Raw genomic sequence first — 22,404 nt, forward strand, 5'->3', positions numbered from 1 at the left:
ACAGTTCTGGAGTACAAAACCTGAAATCCGTATCACTGGGAGGAAATCAGCATGTCCGCAAAGCTTTGCTCTTTTTGGAGGCTTTACAGGCTATTCCTTCCTGCCTCTTCCAGCTCCTGACGTCTCCTGAAACTCCTTGGCTCTTGGCTGTATCATTCTAAACATCAAGGTCAGTATTTTTAAATCTCTTCCTGCTCATCTTCACTTAGACTTCTCCTATGTGTGTGTAAAGTCTCCCTTGGCCTCTCTGTTATAAAGATGCATATAATATAGGGCCTACTAGGATTATTCAGAATAACATTTTCATTTCAAAATCCTTAACTTAGTCATATCTCCAAAGACTCCTTTTGTGACATGTAAGTAAGATAACACCTACAGTTCCAGGATTAAAATGTGAAAGTCTTTTAGGGGGACATTTTCCAGCCTCTTTGACTATCATTTCAGCCCTCAGGAATACTGGGTCTCTAATTTCTCCATAATAAGTAGAGACATTCAAAGTTACAAAGTTTTACATGTCTTATCTCCCTGGGACCGGAAGCTATTCTGCCTTGAAGATAACACCTCAAATCTTGCTTCTCAACACATAGTCTATAGATTAAACCAATACCATCAACATCATAGGAGACGTGATTAGATATCCAGAATTGAGTGGATCCATCAGAGCCCGTATGTTAACAGGGTAGCTCCTATGTACAAGCTATCACATGAACTTTGGAGTGTGAGAGACACTGTATGTATGAACTCGTTTGTCTTTCTAGACATAGTCTAAAAAAAAAATAAAAAAAGATAGATATGAATGTTTCGATATTATATTTTCCTGACTCAACAACCTTCAGAAAAAATGGAGTCGTAGATAATCATGCAAATAGTTGGTAAAGTTAACATTTTAAACAAAAATAGCTTTAACTGCCATTTCAGAATAAGTTTTTTTAGACACATACCTTCACTAATAAAAATGGGTTTATTGTTATTTCAGATAATCTCTTGTCCTTCATATTGCTTCTGTTGTGAAATTTGTATCATAATTAGTTTTTTTTGGGGGGGTTGTACTGCATTAGTTTGTATTAGCATACCAAAATATATTTTGTTTTGACCAAAATAGAACTAAGCTGCATAGTGTTTAGGAGAGCAAATTTCTTTGCCCAGTAGTACTAAATATTCACATCATGCTTCTCATTTATGAAGATTATTCATAAAATAAATTGTATATTACAATAATATGTTATTATTAATAAATTATTAATTTAAGCCTTCACCACCTGCTAATATCATATTACTGATTTTGCTTAAGTTAACAAATTATAAAGACATGTAAAATATAGTACCTTCACTTGAATTTTAAACTAGTAGATAGAATATTAAAATTTGATCCAAGAAATTATTGAGAAATACAGAAGTTTATATAAGAAGTATTACAGGGATGTGGAAAAAAAATGCTGTTGGATGCATTAAAGTATGCTCAGTAGCGAAAGAATTCCAACTTGTCTTTTTAAAAAGTGGAAAATGAGTGTAACGGGATATTTGAGATATTGTTTGGAACAAAGGCAAAGGAAAGAAAACATAATATACTTAGTATGGAATTAAGATATAGAGTAATACATTTTCTATACTTTTATTATCATTAATGAATTATATTTCAAGTTACTTAAATATTTGAACATGTTTTGCCTTCTTATAGGCATATTAACTCTCTCTATAATACCATATGCATGGTTGAGTTAAATAAATTAGTTAACAAATAGCTTAAAAATAGTCTGACAAATTTTAATAAGAATTTATAAAACTAATATCAAATTAAAAATAAAATACACTTTGAATTAGGAATCTCAAGAGTTTCTTGTAGCTGAAGTATGGATTGACACTTGGGAACTGCCAAAAATTAAACTAAAAGTAAATAGAGGAAGATATGAAGATTTTTTTGTGTATTAATCAGGCTTCCTAAGTGCTTGCTATATTTGATGTCCCTTAAGGCATTCTAGGGAAATTATATAAAACCTCTGTGACTCTGTGAAGTAGGAACAATATGTATCTCCTCTCATAAAAAGGAAGCCAAAAAACAAAACAGGGGGGAAAAAAAGGACAAACAAGTTCTGAAAATTTTAGCTAGTGAGTGAAATTACTGAGATTCAATCCCAGTTCTAGTCCCAGAACCTACATACTAAACCACCATGTCATACTGTTGTCTCTTGTAATGAAGTTCTTCTAATTGGAAAGTTTGGCTGATACATTACTTGGTTTAGAGTCAACAGAGCATCAGCACCTGATGGTATCTTTTGTATATCAATATGGAGAGTTACATCAGCTTGGGTATTAGAATACACTCTTGGTGGCAGTAGTGTCACAGTGTACATTTAACACTTCAGTATCATCAGCTGTCTAACTGACTCCTTTTATCCAGTTTTCAATCTGTAGTCAACAGTTTGTGAGGCTTTTGTGGGATACAGAGTTTTTCAATCAGGTTGTAAAATGGAATTGTATTGAACTTAAAATTTAATAAAGAATAAAATGAAATTATTTTTATCCATGCAAAACCAAAACATAAGCAAATGTATAAGTGTAGGTTCAATATTTATTTAGGAAATTACACTATGTATTCATATATTATAACTCAGTATAAATTAAGGATTTTTGTAGGGGGCCTGAAAGTATTCTCAAACTTCTGAAGTAGACATCATAAAAGCTTAACATTAATTTAACTCATAAAATATCTACAGATCCCATATATGCAGAAAAGCAAAAATGACATGTCACCATGCTGAACAGAAAGGAAAACCATTAACTGTGGAAACCTGTCTGATTCAGGGGAAGATAAATGCATTGATTTTTACTATAATTGTATTACTTTCAAAGCAGTTTATCTCACGAATGCATCGTATGTTAGCATTTCTTTGTTGTATGGGAAAATATGTCACCATATTTTGATCTTAACTAGCAATGTAGAAATGAATGGTTTTTGCAGCCTTACTTTAACATATTTAGTTAACTCGTTAAAGGAGAATAGAAAAAATACAGTTTTAAAAAACTGGAAAAATGTTATATAGGGGAATTTTGCTTAAATTTTTTATTACCGCTTATAATTTTTAGTAACCATGTTACCACAGATCTTCATGTGGATCTTAAATAGAAAAAATATATTCCTTATCTTTAAAATTCTTTATATATATAATGTATAATATGTATAATATATACTACATATATAATTCTAGTTTGGCCAAATGTTGAATAATATTGGCATAGGAGACAGAGTAACTTGTTAGGATATAGAGAAAGGTCTATATTTCAAATGTCTTTGTTATCTGACTCTCTTGCTTCATATATCACATTAATAACTTACTGCTCTGAAGATGGTGGACTGGTCAAAATAGTTTCCTGAAATTTTCACCAGATCAGATTTAGAATTATATATTTCTATTATAATCTTCAACCAAATATGTTTTCTCAAAACATATCAAGAATGTTGAAAATTATTAAAGTTTATGAAAGAGGAGCTAGTCTTCATTGCAGAACATTTTAAATTCTTCACTGTGGAAATTGCTTTTTACATGCTGAACATCCCAAATTTTGTTTGCTTACCATTTCCATTAATATGTTACATAGCACAAATTGTAGATCCTAGGTTCGTCTAGAAGATAATATTTGATTTTGAACTTTCTCTTTAAGAATGAATGTGAGATAGATGAGTATTTTGGACATTGACATGAACAAAGGATGGTAAGACATGAAATCTGGGCATCTGGTCTGTTTTATTGCCCTTGAAATTATTTCAATAAGCTTGTAATATGTGCCATTGTGGTTCATGAAAGTTTTGCTTTTCAGAATCACAGTATGTTCTATTACTTAGCAATAATTTTTATATCTGTATATTTAGAAACAATTTTTTATTCTAAAGTAAAACTACTTAGATGCTTAGTTTTCAATATAGTGAAGATTGCCTGGATATTCAAGTTAGCAAAAGATAAGGAAAGCTGCATTTTTTTTGAATTCTTACTTATCCTGTTGTATGAAAGGGCAAATTAAATATCAATAAATATAATATTATAAAGACTATCAAGGAAGAAATAATTTATTTGATGATGATTCTTTATTCTCGACAATGAAAAAAAAATTTTAATGTTAAAAGGCCCATATTGAAATGTTTTAGTTTTAAAATTATTAATTTTGAGGGAGTTTGTTATACATCTTTAACAGTAATTATTGGTCATTATTTTTTTCTTAAAATCTCTTTAGAAGAATAAAGGCACATTCTTAATGCAAAAAGGCACCATGCTCTAGTTTCAATCCAGATAGGGCTCCTACAGAGATCTTTCAATGGATTTTTGTCTTCAAGAAAGAATGCAGATCTATTTTTATTCATTTTTAACAGAACAATCACGTCCTTCTCCCTATTACTTAAAAAAAAAAAACAAAACTTACCTTTTTTTTTTCTCCAAAGAGAAAGAGTTTACTTTCCACTGCAACATTAGCAGTGCTCCTTCTGTGTCTGTTTGTGGTTTTTGCTTTCATTTTGTGGTTATTTCATGTTTGTTTATTTTAATGCTATTGTAATTCAGGTTCTGAGAATATCAGCTAAGTAATTTTTCAACAGCAAATCATTTTTAAAGCAGGATATTATATATGAGAGTCATACCGTTTTATCCAATTTAAACATCTGCATATAGCTAGACTTCACTTCCTTTGTAATAGACAAAACTACTCATGAAAAATATTTTCCTAAAATATCTACAAAATATCTCAGTATCAAATTTTAACTTCAAAAATAGTTTAATGTCTAATTAAATAACTATTCTAGCAAGTAAAATCAATTTCTTCTTTTATTTAGATTGAAGATGTTTAATCTATATAGTTCTTTCCCAACACTTGAATATTTTCCACAGATCTCTATTTAGAAAATAAAGTATGTTGTTTGATTTGCCATATATGTTGGCACATTCTTCTTAACTGATTAGCTCTAAGAAATAACCCAAATAATGTATCTGATGACTACTGAAAGGTTAATCCTACTCTCTTGTATAAAGTCCCCCTTGGGATACCTGAAGAAGTTTTCTACTAATCAGAGCAAGAATTTAATTTAACTCAAACATATGTAAGCAAATTTGTCATGGTGTATCAAAGGGAATATTTTGGGTAAGATAGTCCATTTTTTCATAAACTATTGTCCCAAGTTTCTAACTAAAATATACATATAATAACTAACTAAATATAAAATATACATAAAATAAAAACTTGTAATAATCCCAAATATAAAAGGCAAGAGTCTAGCATGTTCCTGATTCTGATCTCATAGCATTAGTTTTTGCACCACAGCAGCCATGAAATCAGCAGAACTGGCAAAGAAGTGGAGGTCTTGAACAGTCTTCACTGCCCACTTTGTGGGAGAGTATTATGTCATTCACATGGGTGACAGGTGATTGTCAAAGATAAATTGTTAGAATGTTCCATTTGGGTTCTATAACCTGCAAAATTCAGAATTTAATTTTTCTATATCAGCCACATTAAGTTCTTACAGTCTGGCTTTAAACAAGATAAGCCACAATAGTTTATTAACCCATTGCATTAATCCTTCACATTCTGCTATTTCAATGTGAAGTACTGAAAATAGAGATATTTTTTTTAAAAGGCACAGACCTTGTCCTTGAGGATCTGAGAGGCCAACTGAAGAGATAGATCTTCGAATATTTTAGTATTACAAGATGAATGAAATAATATGAACATGTATATGATACAGCAGAACAGAATCAAATGAGATAGATATGTCTTGGCTCTTTTACTAAAGATATATCAATTTGTGATATACACATGGAAGTAATCATAAAATATTGGATAGTTAAAAGCTTCTATTATACAGAAATCTAGGGATTGGGTTAAAAATATGTTTTAACATTAAGGATAGTGAGAAGAAATGAACAGTTCTCTTTGCTAAGTGCTTCACGTTCAGTGATGGACACAAAATGGTTTAAATAAAAGATAAATATTTTTCCTCTTATCCAAACATTAGATGAGACTATAACCAAATAAAGAAGTCACCAAATATTTTAAAGGGATTCCATACATTAATGGAGAAAACTTGATCTGCATAAGAATATCAATGAGCGAGGCAGGTAACATACTCAGAATTGTATCAAGTGTCTGAAAGCCATGGTAGTAAGTACCTGTAGAGTGAGGGGAGTTACAGTGGGACAAGTGCCGGACCTGGAGTCAGAAGTCTTGGATTGAATTTGGAAATCTGTTATCTGACAGGTGATCTTTACAATGCTGCTTACCCTTCTCTGAGTCTCTACATCTACATTTGCAATTCTATGTTTCTCTCTCTCATATAACTGAGAATTAAAGATCAGTATTTATTGAAAGAATTAAGCAAAGAGTTGGTACACAATGGGTACTTAATTAGAGTTATTGGCTTGAATAATGGGTAATCTCTACTCTGTCCATATGTCTGCCTTTACAGTTAAGTGGAAAGTCATTTTAAATTATGATATATGTTTCAAATAACATTTATTCATTACTGTTAGGCACATATATGCCTTTGTTTAAAAGTATAGTTTATCATCACATTTATTCTATTATTTATGCTGAAACAAGAGTTAATAGAATTTTCCAATGTGATATTTAATATTATTATTAGAATGTGGTTTGAACATATGGTGTGAAAAATATAAGTATCACATGTATTACTTGTAAGACATGATTCTTGTCTCGTTGGAATTATACAAAAGGAAATATTATAGCCACTCTTCTTACTTGAGTTTTTGTTTTCCTCAAAATTTCATAAGAGAAGAGTTAACGGAGATTGTCAGGCTAGGGAAAATGAAAGACAAGTAATTTGTGTTTAGACATGTTTTCTATTTTTTCTGCCTTCTTTGCAGAAGGTTTCACAAAGTCTTAACAGTTGCTTGCCTGTGATTGATGTTGTAATAGGTCCTTCTGCTAATCAAATTTCTGTATGTTTTATATCTTATCCTGCCCAAGTCAATAGGTAAACCACTGTATAATTAATTTTTATATTTCAAAGGAGAATTTATGAAATCTAGATATTTGCTGAGGTTTTAGCTTCTTTGTTTCATATACAATTTCAGTATTTTTGTTTTTAACACTTTCAATTTTCATTTGCACACTTTTCCTTGCTATTTTCTTGTTTTATGATAAGCAAGACATATTAGAATTTATGTGACTAAAGTTTTTCAAATCAAGGTAGATATAAACTGCAGCAAGAGGTGAATGTGTTTGAATTGATTTTTGAATCAATTTTGGAATGTTGAACAACTGTTATTTACAACATTATGAAACTTATCCTGAACTTTTTATTTGATGCTATATGTGGGTTCCATGATTTATCCATTTATATTTTCCTTAAAGTGTGTATGGATTATAGAAGGGAGTTCTCAAGTATATCTTCAATTTCCTTAGCTTTAACTTCTTGATTTTCCCATGAAATAAAGACTTTTGCTTTATCAAGAACATCAGTAAAGTAATAGAATAAAAAGCTATGCTTATTCTGAATAGAAAATAATGAATTGACCATTTGACAATTTCATGCGCATTGAAAATCTCTCATTGTGAATTCAGAATGCTCTCAGTAGCATACCCTAATTATCAAGAAAACTGTGCATTCATTGCAAGACTCTGCTTTTAGTTCTTTCACAGCTAACATAAATGTTCTTATGCTTTGATTAAATTTTATATGAATAATTCAATTCATTTAATTTATATTTATGTTTGTAACTTTTACTTCTTTATCAAGGTAAAGTTCCTTAATGAGGTCTTGTACAGAGAACCACATGGTCTCCTAATTGTGCTATGGAAGCATTTTCCTGTTGAGGGTGATGTGTGATACTTGGGGCATTTGGTTAAGATCCTAGAGCTATTTAGTGAACAGATAATCTTGCACCTAAACTATTACACTTTTGGAAATAAAATGGGGAATTATTACTATTAATGATTATGCTAGGATAATCAGCATAAACCAGAACTATGCTGGGCAAGCTGTAATCTATGTGCATTCTACATTTAGAACATGGTTTCTTTGCTCTAAGATGATAAGTATTATTTAAGGGAAAGTAGAAAAATAATCTTAATGAATTCAGTGAAAAAGATGTTCAAAAAACAAGATCAGGAAACTCTTAGACATATGATGCATTGATTTTTGTCTCTAAAACCAGATAGCCCCAAATCAGGTAACATACCCATGTTGATCAAATAATGTACTGTTTAGAACAGTAAATATTCTATGTAAAATCAGGCTTCTTATATGGAATAAATATTTTTTTGTCTTTATGGATGACTGTCTTTTACTTCTATTGTGATCCATGCTCATGGAATTCATTACAAAATAGAGTGATTCATTTAATGAAAATCATTAAGATTGAGAGTCCTACTTGATTTAACAAAAAGTAGATAATTCTAAGCATGGCCCTCAAATTGTGAGATTAAAACAGTATTTTATTGAAATGTCACGAACTCTTTGCTTGGAAAGAAAATACAGATTGTCGAGTCTACATTTTGAAGGCAATAAATTATCTCACTGCATCTTCATATATAGGAAAGAACCATTGGGTTTGGCAACCAAAGAGCAGACTGGAATAGCTCCCTAAAACAGAACTTTTCCACTGGGCTTATTGTTTGGCTGCTCTTGTAATTCATACACAGAGGGAAATACACTATTTCCCAAGATAGTGGACAGAAATTGAGGTTGATATTCACACACTGGTATGAAACTTGGTATGAAATAGCTTACAGTTTAGAATCTACTACAAGAAAATATTGAGGCTACAATGTAGTACTTCAAGACAACACTGTAAGCCCTAGAAAAACTAGAGTATTACCTCAAAACAGAATAATGAGTGTTACAGCATGATCACCAGACTGTGCCTTTTTTTCTTTGTCAGTAGAGAGCTGCTGTTATCATTGTTATTGTTATTATTACCATTTTCACCCTCGTCATCATCCTCATCACCATTTTGCCTATGGATAAAAATCGTACAGTCTGACAGGATAAAATTTTTAAATAACCAGAAGTGTCAATAACTCTTTTGTACCACCGACTGACATGAACATGGTCTCCATTGATTAATTCTAAGATGTTTCTAGTACTGAACTATATACCAACTCACCCTTTTATATGTTAAGGGCTTATACAGCAAAAATAGACACACAGGCAGTCAGACATGATATTTTATTTTCAGTTTATTATTTGAACAGTAAGCCTGGTAAATGTCATGAATGTGAAGTTTTGGGGGTCATGTTACACACAGGATTGAATGCTTGCCTGCCGAATACAATATACATGTTGGATCAGTTGATGGTGTTTTAGAAGATATTTAAAGTACGCTAGGTATTAAAATTCTAGAGTTTCACGTTCCAACCTCAGCAAATATTTTCCGTAATGAATTTTAATACTCTTAAGTTTCCCTTCCTCCTTATTTCAGGTAGGTCATAATCTATTTATAAATACCAAGCCTCCTGTGCCTGTTCAGAATCATCAATGCATGAGGAAAAGCAAAAATGAAAAGACAATTTAATTTGTCAAGAACACATTTTTTATAACCCATGAATATTGAAAGAGAAATTTAATCTTATTTTAAAATAAATGAGTAATGCAATTAATTTCCTATTGTTTTAGTATTCTTAATTAACCATTTAATTAGGTATTTTCTGTGAAGTTTATTTAAAATTTGACTTCGGAGAAGTGTTTTCAAGTATAATTTCCATGTTGTAATAAAGTAAAAACCCAAGGCATTTTGGAAAACTGTAAAACTATCCAAATGGAATCAACTTTCAATGTATTCTTCCATAGAAAGAATTATCTCATATTCCATTTTGAGTTTTTTCATATTTCAAAGTTAAATCGATTATATTATAACTTAGGGCATTTTTATTATAGATAAAATTGATTCTTTTTGGTTCCAAGAGGGTTTTATTTATGAGAACCTTAAACTTATTAATTCATTATTAAGATCTGTCTTGTCTGATATGAAAACACTTTATGTTAGGAAATCTGCAGTAGTATTTTTGGTATCATTGAAATGAAATAAATAAGATTTTAATTAAAATCCCTTATGTTTGAAACTTATTTATTACATGCAATTTAAATGTATTTTTAAAGATATCATGTACTACATTTGTGTTTTATTTTAAACTGGAAGTATATTTTATATGAAGGCTAGAAATAACTGTTTTCATATTATAAACCTTGTAATAGCTACAAATGGGGCCACCTCTCCAGTTCATTTAGGTGGACTTGTTTGGATCATAAACATCTCCATTTGGCTATTAAACATGCTATTTATAAAATATGTCTATAGAATTGTTGCAAACTATTTACCCTTAGAACTGCTTACTTTCTCTTTTATAAGGCTTCCCCTTCCCTGGGGCCCTCCATCATCTCCTATCAGCTGCATGAATCAGAGCTGCAGCTGCCAGCCTATGCCACAGCAACAGCAATGTGGGATCCCAGTCACATCTGCAACCTGCACCTCAGCTCATGGTAGCACTGGATCCTTAACTCACTGAGTGGGGCTAGGGATCGAACCCAAATCCTCTTGGATGCTAGTCGGGTTTATAACCCGCTGAGCCACAACAGGAATTCCCCACTTGGATTATTTTAGGTTGGAACTCTTCCTACTGTTATAATATCCTGTCTGGCCTAGTATGTAACTCTATTTCTGTTTTTTAAGCACCCTGAGCTTTAGCTTTAAAATTCCTACTCTGGTCTCATATTTGACAAATCATCTATTTGTGTCATTCTTCTTTCTTTCATTCATTTGGTAGAAATGGAACATTTACAAGTATCCATGTGTGAAGAGAAATTTTATATTATTCATTTATAGAATATGTTTAAAATACTCAAGTTAGAACTTATGGTTACAATCACATCAGTCCTAATTTACATGTTAAAATTTGCATTCGAGTGGTTTTTCCAATAAATATGGCTCTCAGGAACTGAACTTAAGGTCTGGAAATCAAAAATTTTGACACTTTGTTTTCATCCCATTCCTTTCCTTCCCCCTGCCTCGCCTCCGGGAACCCCAAACCTGCTCTTCTTGGCCATGCTTTGTTTCTGTTTTTTGTTTGTTTTTGTTATTTTTAGATAGGATTATCTGTTCCATATTTTAGATTCCACAAATGATATCATATTATATTTGTCTTTTTCTTTCTGGCTTACTTCACTTAGTATGAGAGTCTCTATCTAGATCCACCCATGTTGCTGCAATTTGCATTAATTTGTCTTTTTATGGCTGAGTAATATTCAATTATATGCATGTACCACATCTTCTTAATCCATTCATCTGCCATTGGAAATTTAGGTTGTTTCCATGTTTGGCTCTTGTGAATAGTGCTGCTGTGAATATAGAGGCGCATGTAGCTTTTTGAATAAAACTTTTGTGCAGATACATGCCCAGCAGTGGAATTGTTGGATCATATGGTAGTTCTATATTTAGTTTTCTGAGGCACTTCCATACTGTTTTCCACAGTGGTTATACCAGTTTACATTCCCACCAACAGTGTAGGAGGATACCTTTTTCTCCACACTTTCTCCATCATTTATTATTTGTTGTCTTGTTAATGATGGCTATTCTGACTGGTGTGAGGTGGTACCTCATTGTAGTTTTGATTTGCATTTCTCTAATAATTAATGATATTGAGCATTTTTTCAAAAATATTTACTCTATTTAAGCTACTTCCTGTTAAATTGACTCTTATCCCAAAGACAAGTTCATATGTTCTTTGAAAAAGTCAACAGTCTCAATATGTTTAAAATTGTAGAAGATAAGAAATATTTAATATGTAGCTAACTATTAAGAATAAGTTCTCACTTTTTTTTAAATGAATGACTGCACTTTGATGTATTTTTTTCTAAATCATTTTATGATAATAAAACTGTGCATTATGGAAATTTTTTCCTTATATTCTACAATGTAGTGATTCTCCAGTATTTCTAAGTTTTGGACAAATGAGTCTTAACTGTGTTCCCTGTAAATCCGTTTGACTGTATGACCCAGCAATACAATATTTCAATACACCTTTAACAAAATCAATAAATGTACGGCCACCTAGAGAATAATTCATCAAGGCTATTGCACTTTTAACTACACCTGAAAAATTTTCACAAGTTGAATCTATTACATTTTGATAGAATACTCTATAAATGTGTAGTAAATTAGGTTTGTCTCTTTTATTTTAGTTATGATATTAATCCTTAACCTTATTCCTGTAGGCAATGGGAACTTTTTTTTTAAGATTCAGAATACTACTTTTAAGATAATAAATTATGTTTTAACTTATTATTTAGTTTGTTTTCTTAGGATATAATTTGATCACTAAATTTTATTTCTATTTACACCAACCATAGTTGATAATTTCAATAGGAAATGAGATTTTAACTCCACTAATATTAATTTTCACTAATGTTAATTTTATCTGCTGAAAATTTAACCCCACTCAATGACAAAGTGTAAAACTAAATTGATTTTGGCAGATGGAAATATTTGATAGCTTACAAGTTATTCAGATGTTCAATGTTAAATAATCCTCCCTTTAAGTGAAACTGATAGATTATGTAGTTGTATTTATACACAAAAGTAGTTTGGCAATGGGAAATTAACTTTTTCACATATGGTTATTGTGGCAATATCCCATTATATGTATTTGCACATATATTTGACATTTATAATACTAATCTAAAGAATTTTATACTATGATCATACTTCACTTATGATTACATATGTTAAATTCCTTTACCTATTAAATGTTTTTCTTTTATTTTAAGAATTCCTTCTTGATGATCACACATTGTTATCTCATTTGTTGAATAAGAGCAACTCAGTAAAGAGCAAGTTATCTCTCTTTCACAAGGACATCTAGCCTAAGACCAGACTCAAGATCCCCAAATCCATCTTTTATTTGTTGACATGCACTGGTGGTGAATGAAAATGACCACTCATTTCTGAAACAACAGATTAACATTCAGTTTTCTAGGGCCTTTGACACCCAGATTTCCATACTAGATATATGATGACTGCACAACCATGATTTTGTTGGCAAGGAATCCTTGACAACAGCTATAGTCTCAGGATTGTCTCTGGTCATTGCTGCTGCCAGAATCACAGCTATCTGAACCTGTGATTTTATAATACTTCTCAGCTTTTGAAAATAAATTGTTCTCAGACAAAAAAATCTTGTTTTATTATTATCTGTTAACTTATTGAGGTAAACCTTAAATGGTTATTGTAAAGTGCTATTTCCCTTCTCTAAAACATATTCAATAAATATATTTGGCAACGCTTGGGGAAGTGGCACATAGCTGGCTTCGGTATATAGCTGCAAAGTGCTGACCTCAGATTAGAATTCACTGACCCAACATCATAACTATATCATCTTAAGCAATTCTCAAATTAATGAAACTTACCTTATCCCGACTGAACTAGTTTCTTGTATATTATAACCTTTTCCTTCCCTTGTGTAGGCATTAGAATATTTGGAAGGTTTTTAAACTTTAAAAAGAATAAGCAACTGTATTTTTAAGAGTTATTTGGCAAATCTCGTTTTAAATCAAAGCTAAAATTTTGGCTGATGCAGATATGTGCTCAGATAAGAATGATCAAATTTCACATTATACAAATGAAAATTTATATCTTATGAGAAAAATATGTACATAATATGTCACAGAAAAAAAATTTTAAGTGTTTTATTTATACTGCTGCATGTTAAAAGGTAAAGCTCCAATTTAGATGTTTTCAATGTGAACTGATTTCCTATGAACTATATAATAAGGCCTTTTTTAAAAAATTTGTAACTATAAAATCCTATGTATTCAATTAAAAGAAAGTGTTCTCCTTAGATTAGAAAATAACATTTTATACTGTTATAACTGGACTATCACTTGAGCCTCTGAAAGAAGGAATCCAAAACAATCAGCTGAGATGATTTTAATGTCATATTTCAGCCTCAGGTATGTTGTTTCATTAAATCCTTTTAAATGCTTTCAACCTTAAATACAGTGTCACACTTTTACTTGAGACATTATCAATATAAATACTTCAAATTTTAATATCATTTTTTTGTTTTAAAGATATCCATCATTTTAAAAAAATAGCTTATGACAAAATTGTCCAAATAATGAGTAAGTTAGGAATGGGCCACTGCTGCTGAAAGTTTGGGACTTGTTTTCTTATTGATTGTCTTACCTCTTTCATTTCAATTTCAGTATACTTATCATTGTATGGGTAATGATATGTATGCCACAGATATATCTTATTCTGCTTTGTGTTGGATTATAGATATCATTCACTATTTTCATTGTAATTTAACTTAAAAACATTAAAGACAGAATTTTAAAGAAGTTTTATCATCAAACTGTCATTAATAAAAATGATAGCATTATGTGTTTTACTAAATTAAGTTTAATCATTTTATTTTCATATCTCTATACTAGGTATGATATGGCATACTGTTATGTAAGAATTTGATATAGCAAGAACACAGATCAGAAAAACTAATTCCATAATCAAGATCCTAGTAAGTTAGAAAATTGCTTTCATATTTTACATCTGTTATACTCTGCATCTCTTATGGTGCCATGCCTTTTTCATAATTTCGTGAAATTATGCTATCCAACACACCTTGAATAACCTGATCCACTAATATAATGTTCTGTACAGGATTCTATTCTGCATTATAAAGCTTTGATATCCAACTCTTTTCACCACTCTGGCCTATACAAACATGAACATCTCATTGAAATGACTGCTGGGAGATAAATGCAAACCTGATATGCTCTAGAAATTTTAAAAGAATTTAAATAGCAGGTATAACAAAACTTTGTGTAGTTTCATAAAATAACTATGTTACCAAAACCTTCTCAGTCTCTGTTTTATATCTGGAATTCCCAATCATGTTATAACTCTAAAATAAATGTTTGCTTTTGTAATTCTATAATGCTTCTTCCTTTTGTTTAATGAATGGTGTTATGTAATTTAATTTAAAATAAATGAGTGAATTATTCAATAATGTCTTGGTATTAAAAAAAATTTAGACCAATACAAACAGATAGATGGCAGAGACGTTTACTGCTGCCAAATTTCCATTAATTTCCTCTTCCCTGATTCTCCAGTCCTTTTAGATTTAGAGCCATGTGATCACTTCTATCCTTTGGACATTGAAAATAAGTGTGTTATTCTCAGACAAAAGCATTTAAAACCTAGTGTGTGACCCCTCAGATTTCTTTTCCTCTGCCTTGAAGAACTCTGAAATTGGTATATTGACACATGAGACTTATGGATACACCCTGAAAATGAACCAAAAAATAGAATTTAATAGTGTTATGCCGTAGAGATTTCAGGGTTAATGTTTTACTGCTGCATAACTTGGCTTGTTGTATAATACGTTATTTTATTTTGTTTTTGTAGAATATACTATTGTATATTTAGAAGTGGAAAATCTTTTTTCCCTCTACCCATCTTTGACTCATTGGCTGCCCTGGAAATTGAAAAAGATTGACAAAAGACAGATTAACAGGACTGAGAAAAAAATTAAAAAGTTGTTTATTAACCTCTGTGTGCATCTTCAAGCACATGGAAGTACCTAGCGGTAAGTAACTGAAAACGGTGCTTAGAACTTGGTTTATATAGCATCTCGGCTTAAGAATAATATGTATTTAGAGAAGCAAAAAGGCAGAGGGCAAAGGACTTTGGTTTCTAGGACAACAAATCAAGGGAAGGCAAATATAGGGAAAACTTGTGGAAAGTAAGGACTAGTTAAAAACTCTGCTATGTAGATTCCTCTAGTTCTGTCTTGAGTTGTTTCTGGTGATTAAGAGTCATCTTGCTCTTCCTGGTAGAGAAAGGGTATATGGGGAAACAGAAAGTTTTCTGTGTCTGCTGTTTTTTTCATTTACCTTGAGATAAAAATAATCTTTTTGTGGGGGGGGGGTTTCCCATGGTGGTGCAGCAAAAATGAATCCAACTAGTATCTGTGAGGATACAGATTCTATCCCTGGCCTCGCTCAGTGGGTTAAGAATCTGGCATTGCCATGAGCTGTGGTGTACTTCCCAGACATGGCTCAGATCCATGCTGCTGTGACTGTGGTGTAGGCAGGTAGCTGCAGCTCCCACTTGACCCTTAGCCTGGGATTTTCCATGGGCCACAAGTGTGGCCCTAAAAAGCAAAAAAGGAAAAAAGCTTTTGGGAGTTCCTCTTGTGGCTCAGTGGTTAATAAACCCTGCTAGTATCCGTGAGGACGTGGGTTCGATCCCTGGCCTTGCTCAGTGTATTAAGGGTCCTGCATTGCTATGAGCTTTGGTGTAGGTTACAGACGTGGCTGGGGTCGCTTGTTGTTGTGGCTGTGCCATAGGCTGGCACCTACTGTTCCAATTGGACCCCCTAGCCTGGGAATTTCGATATGCATCCAGTGTGGCACTTAAAAAAAAATTAATGCCAAAGTGGAATTTCAGGGTGGCATATTCTGCTGCCTTTCATATTCCTTTCATATGTATCTTATTTTACAGTAGAAATTACTTGATATCATATTGCTTCCAGCCATCAAGTCCTATACTACAGTTTGTTTTTTTCTGCCTGTCTGAATTACTTCAAATTTTACTTGTTGAGTAACTACAATTAAACGATATATGGTAAAGGCATTTTGGCAACACAAAATTCCACTTAGCTTTTTCTACCGAGGTCATTAATTACTCCTCAGATAACATTTGGATGTGGTTTTAGATATGGGTGAGAATCTTCTAGTAGTAATACAACTCCTTAGTAATACAGCATGGCTTAGTGCATGCCCTGTAAGAAACAAAAAACAAAAGAACTTGAAAATACAAAAATGAAAAAACAAACTAAGAAAACATGGGAAGGCTTTAGGTTTTTTTTCTTTAATGTTGAAATTGAGGAAACAGATATTTCTATAGGTAATGTGTATAACATTAATAAAATTTGTCTTGGACTCAATGACTTTGGATACTGAGGAATCTAGCTCCTACTTAAAAAATTTTATGTGATGTTTCAGGCCTAAGGATAGACTTTGTCTGGCTAGCCTCAAGGAAAATCTGCCCTTCTCATACCAGTCTTAGTGCCCAACCAGTGCACTGCTATCTTTGGAAAGAGTTGTGGTCAAGGCCTCAGGCCACCCTGGCTGGCCATGGTTTTATGCATATCTACATTCTCGGCCTAGGCACCTTCATTTCTAGGTCTCTATTTGATAGAGACCTAAGAAATATTAGTCGTTTTCAGAACCTGTGTACACCCTTCTTACTTCCTCTGAAGTATAAAGACTTTATTCTTGAACAGGGAGAAATAACATTGTCAGAAAAGAGAACAAATCTTCCCCCATAACACAACAGTGATTTTTATTTTAAATCTGTTAATCACATTCAGTTAAATTGGGAGTTTTTAAGGCAAGAAATAACTGGAATGTCTTAAGTATAAAGGAATTTTTACTTACTTTTTGTCCAACTAATTGTTTCATCCAATCAGTAGAATTTTGTTTAACTATTGATATATTTAACTGCATTACGTGCAATATTTCCATATTGTAACTTTGCTCACTGGAAGTAGAGAGCCTCATTTGTTTTTCTGAGAGATGAGGAAATTGAAAACTATTCAGTTTAAACCATGCAGATTTCTCTTGAAAATGAAATATATATCATCAGCTAAACAAATTTATTGTAAAGCTCATCATTTCATGTGATAGGAAGATAATTGGAAGAAAAAGAGTGTGTTTATAGAGAGATACTGAAAGTAAGATTAGACTACTGCTGAATTGAATTGGCAGTTTTCTTAAAAACTAAAACACAGGCTAAAACCTTCATGTAGCTACACTTCAAAAATTATTTTACAAATTCTTTTATAGTATTCATTTATGCAATGATCTGCTCAAAGATTAATTTCTAATTTTTATGGCATTAAATACTCCCTTTTCTTATAATGAGACAAAAGCAATGTTTTCACAGAAAAGTAGTCTTAATCCCAGGAAAGTTGAAAGTGCATTACTGAGAAAAAAAAATTACTTTTATTCATTCTATATAGTTTTATTTTGTATTATTAATGTAAATTATTAGTAATATATATGTATATATCCTAGATTATATTCAGGTAAACTATTTGTCAATTACTCATTTATGTTTTTCAGGACATTAGTAACCAGATGTACTTCTTAAATTCTTTTTTTGCTATGTAATTTTGTAAGATTTGTATGGTTGTCTTTTGAATATAGTAACAAAGCTCTTCCCTTTAATACCACTCAGCATTATATTAATATTTCATCATGAGGTCACAATCAATTGCTTCTCTATATATTGCTGCAAACAACCTTTCTTTGGATAATACTCATACCTTGTACATATTGATATTAATATGAACCCTTGCCCTATCACACTAAATAGCATTTCTGGTTTTCTTAAATGATTAATTTCAGACTAGGCTATTCTCCAAAACCATCATGACTTGGCCTTATAATTCTTTTGAGTAATCTGTCTTCCAGGAATGAACTCCCTGAATAAAAGTTCAGTGCACCTTTGATGCCATACACTTTTTCTTTTGGCAAAGGTATTAATACTCTAAAATCACTTGGGCACCATTTGTTCCATATAGCCACACAGTTATGACACATCTTAATGCAAGGGTTATCATCTAAGATTTGGGTGAAATGAGGTCATTAATAAGTAAAGGGTGAGTTTTTTGGTTTTTTGTTTGTTTGTTTTTTCGTCTTTTTGCCTTTTCTAGGGCCGATCCCCTGGCATGTGGAGGTTCCCAGGCTAGGGGTCTAATCGGAGCTATAGCTGCCGGCCTACACCAGAGCCACAGGAACGCGGTATCCGAGCCGCGTCTGTGACCCACACCACAGCTCACGGCAATGCCAGATCCTTAACCCATTGAGCGAGGCCAGGGATCGAACCCACAACCTCATGGTTCCTAGTCGGATTTGTTAACCACTGAGCCACAATGGGAACTCCAAGGGTGAGTTTTTTATAAGCTTATGAGTTCTAGACATGAATGTCTTCTTTGTCTCTACTCTCTTAGGTCTTAAGTTGTTCTATGAGACTAAAATATTGCCCCAGATTGACTTAACTCCCTGAACCTTAGTCAGGACTTCTTAATTTCCCAAGACGAACAGGCCAGTGCTGCATACCTGAATCCTCAGTTAATTTGCCTGAGAATAATTGCTGTATTTCCAACAGTGCATGCAAACTTTACATTCTACTGCAGAAATAGGTATTCTTTTAGAGAGAATTTAGCTTCCCTATTTTGAATATAACAAGAATCAACAAAGTCACACACAGGAATGGAATTAGCTAAAGCTGTGAAAAATTGAAGATACTGTACATAATATTTAAGTTTTAATTTTAATTTTTAAACATTCAGGAACACTTTCAAGCTGTGTTTATTGACTTTTTTACATAGTTGAATTCCCTTAACAGAGAATTAAATGGATTAATAAGGGCATATTTTAAAATTTGAATGTAAAACTATCACACAAAAACTTTAAACTACAAATACATGGCCTAAACCAAGCCAGGAATGTTCCCCTCAGCCTTTCTCCCTTATGTTTAACCAAATTCCTAAGGTAAATAAATTTTGTTTAGAGTGAAAACAGTGTTTTAACAGTGATAATATTTTACATAGCTACTGAACCTTCAAAACAGTTTAAAAAATTATCATATACATCCTACATTAGAATTATATAATAAAGTCCTATTTGTATTTATTTTACTTCATGTTACTGCTGAAGACACTCAGAGTAAATATAGCCTCATATTTCCCAAATCATCAAAGAGTTGCATCCAGTATTCTACTGATAAATGTTTCATAACCTAATTTCAAATATAAAATTGATTGGATTTTACCCTTTCCATCTTATGTATGTAAGTTCTCTCCCATGACCAATTTCATGTTACTGGCTTGACATCTCTGCAAAGTTGTAGCAAGATACTTCAAATGGGCTCTCATGAGATGAGAAGCATCTGCCCACCCAACAGTGGATTCAGTCATTCTGCACATTTGTTAGAATGTTATTGTTTTGACGGCTAAAATTGTGATATAAAGATTTACATTTATTTTTTCTTATTGTTTACATTTCTAAACTCCATGTGAAAATTTACTTGGTGTCTCCTCCATACTTATGTCTGTTGCCTCTAACATATCTTTATTGTATTTGTATATAACTATGCAAGTGTCAAAAATTCATGAAATGGAAAATGGCCTTCCAAGAGCATTACTGGAAAATTAATCAATCTACAGCATTTCAATGAATCACTCTACAGTTTTATACCAGTTCTTCCTTGTTATCAGTGCATTTTTATTTCCAAACACTGTTATGTTCTTTTGTTATCTAGGTAACTCCATTACATTGTCTTTATCTGTACAAACATATCACGAGATCTGTTTCTCACTGTTTGCTACTCTTCTGCTCACCATTATTCTCATTGCCATGAACTGTGGAAAGGGATAGTTGGGTTATCCATCTCGGAGTTGTTATGAGTCTTAAATATGTTAATATAGCAAAGTATTAGAAAAGTACCTAGCTGTAATTTTACTGTATATGCCTTTACTGTTATTATATTTAGATTATAAACTTTGTCCTTGATAATGGAGCTAAAATATGATAATAGTAATAAGAATAATAAAACAATAATACAGATTTATTGAGTACTTAGTACATAAAAGCATTCATTCTAACTACTTTGCAGGTGTTAGCTTATTTTCTTTAACTCAAAACTCTATGAAATGTACTTTATTATTTTTTTTTTTATACTGGGGAGAAAGTTGAGATACACAGAAGTTATTAAGTTCCTTGAAATTATGGAGGTGGTAGATGCTCAGTAAAAATTTGAAAACAGAAAGTCTGGCTCCTGAGATCTTGCCCTAACCATTTTACTGCATGTCTTCATAGACTGTTAAATAAGAGGTCGAATGATTTGGACAAGTGGGAATGCTGGAATGGATTCATTATATAAGCCACTAATGATCAGGTTTAAGCAGTGGGACTAAGGCATGTTCCCTTTATAAAATAATAAGAAATGCATTAGAGAAGGATGGACTTTCTTTTATAGGAATCTTTACATTGGTGGAGTAGTTCTAAAGAATTTACTTCATGTTTATAAGCAGCCCAGTGGAGTTATGTTCCAGTTTTCCGCAATTGTAACTAGAACTTATACTCTCTACTGTAGATTCATTCTTTTTTTTTTTTTTCTCTTTCTCTGTACTTATCTCCAGTTATTTTTTGTTTGTTCAACTTTTAGTATATTGCAATATAATTCTTATCTGATATAACTGTTTTTTTTTTTTTTTTTTTTTTTTTTTTTGCTGCACCTGTGGTATGTGCAAGTTCCCAAGCTAGAGATAGAACCTGTGCCCACAGTAGCACCTCTGGCCTATGCGTTAATAATGGCAGATCCTTAACCCACTGCATCTCAGGAGAACTCCTGATGTGATCATTCTTGTGTTAAATGTGTCTTCAACTATTTTATATATTTTTCAGTTCTAGAATTCCAGTTTTTTTCCTGTTGATTTCTAGCCACTGATTAAATTCTCCAGTTCTGCTATTTTGAATAATTTAACTACTGTTATGTTTAAGTCTATTCTTTATAATGACACTGTCTTTGAGTCTGTTTCATGCCTTGGTCTTCTATGCGGCATGCCTGGTAACTCGAAAAATTCTTGATTGAATGCTAGGCGGTATGAAAAATATATATCTCATAAAACTTAGGTTGAAGTATTTTCCCAATCTTGTATTCCTCTAAGTAGCAGAGGAGTGGGTCACCTCATTCCAAGGACTTTTTGGATTGGAGTTTTCAGAAAGTTTGGCTTATCTCTGGTTCTTTGTACTTCTTAAATGTAACCCTATGGGATCTCAATTGAGTTTTAGTGTTTATTTTTTTTTTATTTATTTGTTTACTTGTATGTTTATATTGAGGACCACCTTCATTTTGCAATCTTGAACTAATTTTTTTTTTTGTCTTTTTGTCTTTTTTGGGCCACACCTATGGCACATGGAGGTTCCCAGGCTAGGGGTCAAATCGGAGCTGTAGCTGCCAGCGTATGCCACAGCAATGTGGGATCCGAGCCACGTCTGCAACCTACACCACAGCTCATGGCAATGCCAGATCCCTAACCCACTGAGTGAGGCCAGGTATCCAACTGGCAACCTCATGGCTACTAGTTGGGTTCGTTAACCACTGAGCCATGATGGGAATTCCCACTATCTTGAACTTCAGTTATTATTTCTACAGGAATATATGACTGCTGAAAATTTTGCTTTACCTTTTGTTGTTGTCGTTGTTCACTTTTTACTTGGGTTTGTCCCTCATGTCTTTCAAAGTTTAGGAATCATCCAATGTCTTCATGGGAAATCTAAGTACCTGGCTCCTTTCTTCACTTCTTTCTTCTATTCAACACCTAGAATCTTTATGT

The 22,404-nt window shown here is 32.3% G+C and overlaps 1 long non-coding RNA gene across 1 annotated transcript in view; it reads left to right on the forward strand.

The window, feature by feature from the left end:
- The window catches only part of LOC110256465, a 39,292-nt gene that overhangs the window by 10,507 nt on the left and 6,381 nt on the right, over nucleotides 1-22,404 (forward strand). Inside the window, exons 2-3 of the long non-coding RNA XR_002338011.1 lie at nucleotides 5-169; nucleotides 15,402-15,582. This is a non-coding gene — a long non-coding RNA (uncharacterized LOC110256465). The remainder of the gene's footprint in view (nucleotides 1-4; nucleotides 170-15,401; nucleotides 15,583-22,404) is intronic.

This window comes from Sus scrofa, chromosome 13 (genome assembly GCF_000003025.6).
Source record: "Sus scrofa isolate TJ Tabasco breed Duroc chromosome 13, Sscrofa11.1, whole genome shotgun sequence".
Classification (NCBI taxonomy): domain Eukaryota; kingdom Metazoa; phylum Chordata; class Mammalia; order Artiodactyla; family Suidae; genus Sus; species Sus scrofa.